The sequence below is a fragment of the Hippichthys cyanospilos genome, chromosome 22 (genome assembly GCF_059441005.1).
Source record: "Hippichthys cyanospilos isolate Australia breed blue-spotted pipefish chromosome 22, RoL_Hcya_1.0, whole genome shotgun sequence".
Classification (NCBI taxonomy): domain Eukaryota; kingdom Metazoa; phylum Chordata; class Actinopteri; order Syngnathiformes; family Syngnathidae; genus Hippichthys; species Hippichthys cyanospilos.
Window position 1 is genome coordinate 9309555 of NC_142390.1, and position 8848 is coordinate 9318402.

The following is an 8848-nucleotide window of genomic DNA, read 5'->3' on the forward strand; positions in this document are numbered from 1 at the left end:
TGATTGGAAATTTTCAAAATGTTCTAAAATTGAAAATTCTACACAAACAGATTTATTTCCAATATGTTGCATCAAAATAATTGCAGTTGCAGTTAAAGTTGCTTTTGTTTTGAAAAACATTTTTTTTTTTTTTACCAATTTTCTGACCTTTTTAACCCTTGCGCTGTATTTTAATCATTTTTGGGTCATTATCTTCCACAGAAGTAGCAGTATTTCAGCAACTGGATGGCATACTGTGTGATAAGGAAGTCATTGTGCCATGCTGAACTTTGATACTTTGAAATTTCAGCTCCCTAGTGTCTTGTTTCACTGCTTTCCCTTGGATGTGAAATGACTTTGTTGGAAAGATCAAAGGATTGGACAAAATACCACACAAGCATTCAACTTTTTTGTTTTTTAGTTTTTGCAGGGATTTTTATAATTTTTCCACAACATTTTAGTGAATAGATGGTGCACTCCAGGTAGTGTGATAACTAATTGGTCATGCCATGTTGAACTTCACCACGTGAGTAAAATTTCAGCTCCCTGTCGTCTTTGAACGCCATCCCTTTGATGTGAAAGGCCTTTGATGTAAACATCAAAGGATTGGAGAAAATATCACAAGTTTTCTTTTTTTTGTTTTTGTTTTAATTTTAATCTCAAAATGCAGGTCAAAATGTAAATTATGTCAAAATTACTCAGTCAAATACCAGAGTTAGATTCCTTACCATTTTTGCCTTTTCAGAGACACTTTAATTTTCAGCGTCACTTCAAACATTTCTCCCCATCATTCTCGTAGTATTTTAGCAGAAAAAAATGACATATTTCTGGTAGCGTGATGACTAAGTAATCAAGCCATGTTGAACTTCATGGCCTGGGTGAAATTTCAGCTCCCTAGTGTCCCATTTGAAGTGGAATCCCTTTGATGTATAAATCAAAGGAGTGGACAAAATACCTCACAAGGGTTAAAATATGTTTTAAATTTTAAAGGCAAAATACAGGCCAAAATGTAAGTTATGTCAAAATCTTAAACCATGGGTGAAATTTCAGCTCCCTTGTGTCTTCTTTCATTGCCTCCTTTGATGTGGAATGCCTTTGATGTAAAGATCAAAGGGTTGGACAAAATACTCCACAAGGGTTTGATGTAAATCAAACCAGAGGTTGCTTCGAAAAGTCGGAACGAATTCTGAAAAAAAAACAAAAAAACGTGAAAATAAGTAACAGCAGTATCTCAGAAAATGTTAATCCATTTTAACTTAAATTTGGACATTTGGCGTTCTGTGGTATGATCTACCGACACCCAAAATTTCAGTAAAATCTGACAATAAAGTTCCCACTTATTGTGGAATTACGCTAATTTTGTTCTCGGCGAGCCACTGTAAAAAACATTCCCACTCCGGTGTTATCATCTCCTTCCGCACACGTTGTCTTATCTCGACCCCCGCCACTTCATTTTCCTCCCCTCCCACTGTAACGACACAACGCCACTGCTCGCTTCTCTCTATCTATCCTCCACTCCGGCCTTCTTCCTGTTGCACTTCACATTCTTTCCACCTTAGCATGTGTAAAAGCCACGTTTACCTGCCCTTCACAAATTCTGTTTTCTCCATTCACTGTCATAAAAAAATAAGATGGTGAATGGAAGGCCCGATTTATAACCTCACTGCATTCTAGCACCGGCTTGGTATTTATTTCATCATTTGAGCCCTTTGACTTATTGAAATATTGAAGCGCAAGGGCTCGGGTCGTGCATATAGAGGCGCATTCAGAGCGAAAACATCCAGCACGGGCCAACCAGGCGCTCCAAAGTAAACCGCTTGTGGATCTGTACTAAATCACGCACATTAATGGGGCTTATCACAGTAAATAAATATGCCACACAAATATTTCACTCTACATGCATGCAAATGATGATAAATGCGCCCTTGTTTTATTACTGGGGATTAATTCGGGAGCCGACGGACAATCATGGTGCAATCTTCTATATTCTCTAATCATTAATAAATAGAAAAAAAAAACCTAACAAACATTGATTTAAATCATTTTGTTGAAAAATGATGTGGAAAATAGACAAATATGAATACTAACCTTTGTGGCATTATGTTACAAATGATGGAAATTCCTTTTTTTAATGAAACCATAAAAGAATCAATGAAAAAAAAAACACCAGGGAGCTGAAATTTCCAGCAGATGATAAAAATGTGAAATTTCAAAATGCAACAATTCTGACATTTCAAAGTGATTTTTGCTGGACGTGCAAGATTTTGTGTACAAAAACAATTATTCTCCAAATTTTTGACTATATAAAACCATTATACAGTGGGCCCCTGGTTTACGAACCCCCTGTTTTACGTATTTTTCATCTTACGATGTGGACCGCGGCGTTTTTTTGTCCCACTCTTACGCATAAACCTTTCGTCTTACGAACCATTCAACATACCGGTCTGTGTCTCCGCACTGTTTTTTTCGCTTTGCTGCATCAACAAAAATAACTTTTCTTGCATGTCACGAAAATGCCGATATGCTATTAGTCGATTGAGGCAGTCACGGAGATGCCAATATGCTATTTGCCGGCGTCACGTCAATCACAGAAATGCCGATAAGCTATTGGCCGAACTCCCTCATCTTGCTTGGTTGAGCTGGTCGGTGTGTTGTGAAGACTTTGCAAATGTTTATCTGTTAGACATGGTTTCAAAACTTGCAAGTGGTGGTAAAGGAAGAAGTAAGAGGATGATGACAATAGAAACGAAGCAGGAGATAATAAAAAAATACGAAGCAGGCGCACGCATAGTTAACCTTGCTAGTGAGTATGGCCCTAACCGCTCGACAATCGGTACAATTCTCAAGAACAAGGAAACCATTAAAGCAAGCAAGTCTTCTAAGGGCATGACTTTTCCTTGCCAGGAGACGTCAACAACAAAATGGAGAGGCTTCTTCTATTATGGATTAAAGAGAAGGAAATCGCCGGTGATATGTGCTCATTTAAAAACAAGTTCTCGTTTAAAAATAAGTTCTCATTTAAAAAAAATTCTCGTTTAAACAAAGAGTCATTGTTTAAAAAAAGTTCTCGTTTGAAAAAAGTTCTCGTTTAAGAAAAAAAACAAAATCAGCGGGTTCGTCTCTGCCCCCCTCCGCCTCCACCCACCACCAGCTCAAGTCACGTCGCCCCAAAGGTAAATGTCAATTTTCCTTTGTATATTTATGTTATTAAATTTAACTGTACAGTAGATTATGTTACTAATTTTTAATATGTGTATAAAGTCGTGATGTTTTTACCTAAGGTTTTTGCACGTGTTGCACGCATTCACTAATTAACATAGGTTTGGATTGCCCGTCATACGGTGAATTTGAGTTATGAGTTTAGCCGCTGAACGGATTAAGGTCGTAACATGGGGGCCCACTGTAATTACAAAATTTGAGATGCATTTTAATCGGATTTAATAGGATTTATTACATTGATTTTGCTGCGATTTTTGTAACATTCTGGTGAGCGGCAGTCAAACTGTCAGCAAACAGAAAATTCTTTGTTTCACCTCAAGACACAAGGTGGCGGTAGAGACCACTCAATAGCTATGTCTGACTTAATAGCTAAGTGCATAGTGCATAGTTTCCAAAGTGTGTACACATTCATACTGTATAATAGCTTTGTTTATTTTAGCATTTTTCTAAAAGTTAAGTTCTATAATTTGAGAAAAGTCTAAAAGTTTATAATTTGAGAATTATTTTCAGTCTAATTGATACTTTTAAAAACACTTTTTTTTCATTCAATTCCAGGTACTTTTGTATATTTTTCCCCAAATTTTTTAGAGTGTTAGGCTTAAAGGGACACTGTGTAATGCCGCGTTCAGATGGAGCGCGTTGTTTACGCTCTACACGAGGCGTTACATTTGTGCCACAATTGCGAGCGCGCAAAAAATATTTGCGCAGAGGAAATAAAACTGAGCGAGCGAAAACAGATTTTGAGCGCAGAAAAAAAATATTCAAAAGAAGTTGCTCGCTCTAAATTTGTTTTTGCTCGCTCGCCATAGCCCTCTCTCGCTCAACATCTCGCTCTCGCTCGCGATACTCCTCCCTCCCGCGCTCAACATCGCGTTTGCTCAACATTGAGCTCTTGCTCGCTCGAGTCGTCCTCTGCGTGGGCTCAGTTCTGCTCACACGTTATGTTTGTGCCACAAAGACAGCCAATCAGAGCTTGTAAAAGCACATTGATTGACAGCTTGGTATCCAATGAGATTGCTTGTTGTGTTCACCCGGAACGAGCAAACGAGAGTGCGTCATATCAACTTGAGTGGAAGGAGGTGGGCTTATATCATTAAAGTACAAAAACTAACAAGGTAGTTCTGTCAAATGACGCAGAGGACGACTTGAGCAAGCGAGAGCTCGATGTTGAGCAAATGTGATGTTGAGCGAGGGAGGCAGGAGTATCGTGAGCGAGAGCGAGATGTTGAGCGACAGAGTACTATCGCAAGCGAGCAAAAAGGAATTTTGAGAGAGGAAGTTCTTTTCAATATTTTTTTCCTGCGCTCAAAATCTGTTTTCGCTCGCTCAGTTTTATTTTCTCCGCTCAATTTTTTTTTTGTGTGCTCACAATTGTGACACAAATATAACGCCATATTGACGCGAGTTGAAGATGAAGTTTACACAACAGTGTCACGCAAGGGTAGGGGAGTGAGCTTGCTATGCACTTTACAGGAGATCCAGAAAAGAGAGCATTGCTGAGAACTTTCACTTTTCCGGGATGTAGCAGAGCAATATTTTCACCAACAGCACCTTTATTCTTCTTTTTTTACACTGTGCTTTACGGCAATACTCGTCTGCCAAAAAAGAAAGGTTTCAATGTCCCAATCAAGTGGCCGATACCTTGCTGAATACTGTGCTGTCAGTGTTACACTATTGTTAGCTTAGCACAGTAACTATGGTTCAATAGCTGTCAAAAAAGTTAGCAAACCAGTTGTCCCAAGTTCTCAGTCTATAAGTCAGATGAGCGCTCTTGCTTGGCTCCGTTTTTGTATTGAAAGCTCAGCTGGCCGTGTTGGGTAGCTCCAGTGACCGCAAAGCAGGCGCCATGATTCATTCCTGCCCCCTTGTGAGCCGTTGAACGTTCCCGAAGCTGATTGGCTGACGCGACATGACAAAAGTTCAATTTTTTTAACTTCTCGCGTCACGCGTAATTACGCTCCGCACGTCCCTCCATCGCGTCCATCGCGTCGCTTGATGCATCATCGCGCCGTAGCGAACTCCATTGACTACAATACAAAACAGTCCACTCTTCGCGCTGCAACTGAATTATGAATATTTTAGCATTTTTTAACATTACATCCAACCTCAGAGACTTAGATTTTTCTCCCAAATGTTTTAAAGTAGTATACTAAAGGGGTGTCAAATTATATATATATGTGTAAAATTACATGAAAAATAATTGGCAAATTATATCATGCAATCCCAACAACATAACTTTAACCCAGGTACTTAGACTTTCAAATATTTTCAAATGTTAGCCTAAAGGATTTTTAAAATGACAAATGAATCAAATTAATTTGATTTATTGCCCAGCCCTACGAGATAGGTATCAGAAATGATTGCCTTAAATACAACAAACTGTGAGGACACGCAGGCATGACGCTACCTGATAAGAATTGTTGATATCTGTGATCCCCTGTTCAAAAACACAGATGTCCTTGAGATATCTTGTTTGTGGGAACATTCAGAAGAATAAGAGGAGCTCAGCAGTACCTTCAAACTGAAGATGAGACTTCGAGCGGTGACCTTGCTTGCGCAGTGTCAGACTAAAGGCCTTTCCTCCCATCTTCATAATTGGAGACTTTTGTTCTCTGAATGAAAGCTTGTGTTCAAGTTTCTCGACTAATGTGTTTTGAAGCATTCACCCTGAATAAAAAGAAGTTTTATGCTAACTTGTTGATTGTTTTGATCGAAATGACTTGGATCAAATTCAAGTAAGTTTGATGCACATTAGTAACTTTAATATCAATGTCTTTAATATCAAATTCTTTTTTGTGATTATTGCTTTCAGAAAATGGCTTGTATAAGGCTCAATTTTTTAACTTTTTTTATAATAAATTTGATTATTGTAGTTTTATTTTTGTTAAGTTTAATATACATTATAAAATATACAAATACACAATATATATATATATATATATATATATATATATATATATATATATATATATATATATATATATATATATATATATATATATATATATATATATATATATATATATATATCAAAGTCAAAGTCAAGTTTATTGTCAATTTCTTCACATGTGCTTAACATACAAAGGAATCGAAATAGCGTTTCTCACTATCCTCTGCGTTTTACATGTACACAAGACAACGCATTGTCGGGAGAGCGAGTGGCCGCTGCGTATACACGCGCCGCCATCTTATGTATGTGGTAGTACTGAATAATTAGCCAACAAAGGCGTAGAAGCAGGTGGCGGCACCAGACATGATGCCGGCGAGGCCAAACGGAGCAAATCCGCCGGTCCCAAAATCTTTTTCAACATTGCTGCCGTTGCTTTGATTCAGGAAACTGGTGTAGTTGTCCAGCGCGAGGTTCCAATTGGTCGTGTATATATATATATATATATACATATATATATATATATATATATATATATATATATATATATATATATATATATATATATATATATATATATATATATATATATATATATATATATATATATATACATATATATATATATATATATATATATATATATATATATATATATAGAGAGAGAGAGAGAGAGAGAGAGAGAGAGAGAGAGAGAGAGAGAGTTTCCTGGTTAAAAAAACTTAAGGTATTTTTTTAATTAGAAAATAGTAAAAACCTGTTAAATAACTGAAATGTATGTGTGTGTTTGTGTGTGTGATGTATGTGGGTGTATAGTGATTCATTGTTTCGTTAATAAACATTAATAAACTCAATGAGTTACAACGTTGGCGGAAGAAAAAAATACAATACATTTAATTGTACCGTTACATCTCATCGCCACCTTCACAATGCTAGCTGGGAACTCTGGTCTCAAAATGGAGACGTGGGTTCCAATCCCACTCCTGACACTTTTTTTTCTTGTCCCGAATCTGGTCGACTTTGATGGACACACCTTCCTCATTTATAGAAACACCCACTCCATCCTCTTCCTCCTCATTTTGACACACTTGCACAGAGGAGCAGATTCGTCAGTTGGAACCACGGCTTTTTGTGTCGCGACAAAAAAAGGAAAAAAAAGACACCTGTTGATCGGAGCGATTCCCAAACTGGACGTCCCAAACACCCCCTCAACGGACACTCGTTTTAATCGCTTCTACTGCTCATAAATGGACTGTGTGTGACTAGTGAAAGTGGACTTCTAGGTGATATACGTCGAAATAAGTTTTTGTCCTGCACTTTCAGCACTTTTTTTTTTCCCTCCTTGGACAAACTTCTTGCAGTGCGACAAAGGATTCAAGCACATAAAGGTAAGAAAAAAACATTATTTGAGAAGATTATCTGTGTTTTTTTTTTTGTCATGATACTATAAGGAAGTAATTGACTACTTATGTATAATATTTACATAGCTATGTTAAGTAACATGGTAAACACCTCCCCCTTCCTTGCAACGTTTAGTCTATATGTAGAGAAAAGTGCCTATATGTTGAGTTTGTGACAGTGCAATGTGTGTGTTTTTAGCCTCAATGTAGGCTACCCTCTCACTATGCGGTGGAGCCTGCCTTCTATTTTGGGTGAAAATGATGCACGTTTCTCTCAGTGTGCGAACTATGTATGAGCTATCCAATATCTTTGAGCTATGCAATCTGTTGGGAGGTGTATAATGTAAACTTGTGAAAGTATTTAGAGCCCCCCCCCCCCCAAAAAAAAAAAAAAAGATTGAAATGTTCTCATGTTGTTTTAAGAAATTTAAGAAAGTAATTTAAATTGTTTCTGTGTATATGGATCCGAAGAGATCCCTTAATGACTAACACACACACGTGAAACTGTGGCCCCCTCATTTGAAGATTGCTTTTGAATGATGATCCCTGATTGGTTGATGGGCATCCTGGGAATTTTTTTTCATTTGGGAATGAGATTGACCCCTCCCTGTGTGTCAGAGTGACAGGTCCCCCGTGAGCCTTTGGGGACCTATCACTCAAGGATGCTAACATGCTTAAACTGAGAATATCACGTTTTTTTTTCTCTTTTGATAAACTAGGAGCTTCATCAGCAGTGATGTCATCACTAAGCCTGTTGGGGCGAGGCCTGGCATATTTTGGTTTAAATCCTGACCACTGTATATATATGTGTGTGGTACGTGTGTGGATTTTACACAAGCAGTACTATGCACATAATTGTAGACAGTATCTACTTAAAAGGCGCAGCCTGGTGGCCTGTGTTTTGTCACTGCTGCCACATGACCAATTTAATCTGCTCTGACCTTCAAAAGTGCATTTTAATTTAAATGGAGTAGCTAAGACTGTCTATTTTGTTACTTAGGCGTATTTTGGGTGAAGTAAAAATGGAATGAAATGGCTTTTGTGTGTTTGTGTGCAAAGTAACACAGAGTAACTTTATTATATACATTTAATATATTATAAAATTACATGCACATTATCAAAATTGCTTAATAAACTCGGTTTTCATTGACACTCTCGGAGAATTTTGCGTTTAGTCAAAAAATCAATACAAAAGTGAGCAACATTGGTTTTTGTGCGATGGGTGAGAAGAAACACTTACCTCTACTGGTGGCTTCTTGAAACTACAACAGTTTCTAACATTCCACACAGAACCAAAGAATTAAAACTATAGTTTGAAAATGTAGTTTACAATGTATATTTTGTGCAACCATCCGTAATTTGG

At 37.4% G+C, this 8848-nt stretch overlaps 1 protein-coding gene across 1 annotated transcript in view; it reads left to right on the plus strand.

Moving 5' to 3' along the window:
* The first annotated feature begins 7203 nt into the window (after window positions 1-7203).
* wnt5b (wingless-type MMTV integration site family, member 5b) overlaps window positions 7204-8848 on the plus strand; it is a 72008-nt gene continuing 70363 nt past the window's right edge. The window contains exon 1 of the mRNA XM_088405852.1: window positions 7204-7473. The gene's annotated coding sequence lies outside the window, so the exon portion shown is untranslated. The remainder of the gene's footprint in view (window positions 7474-8848) is intronic.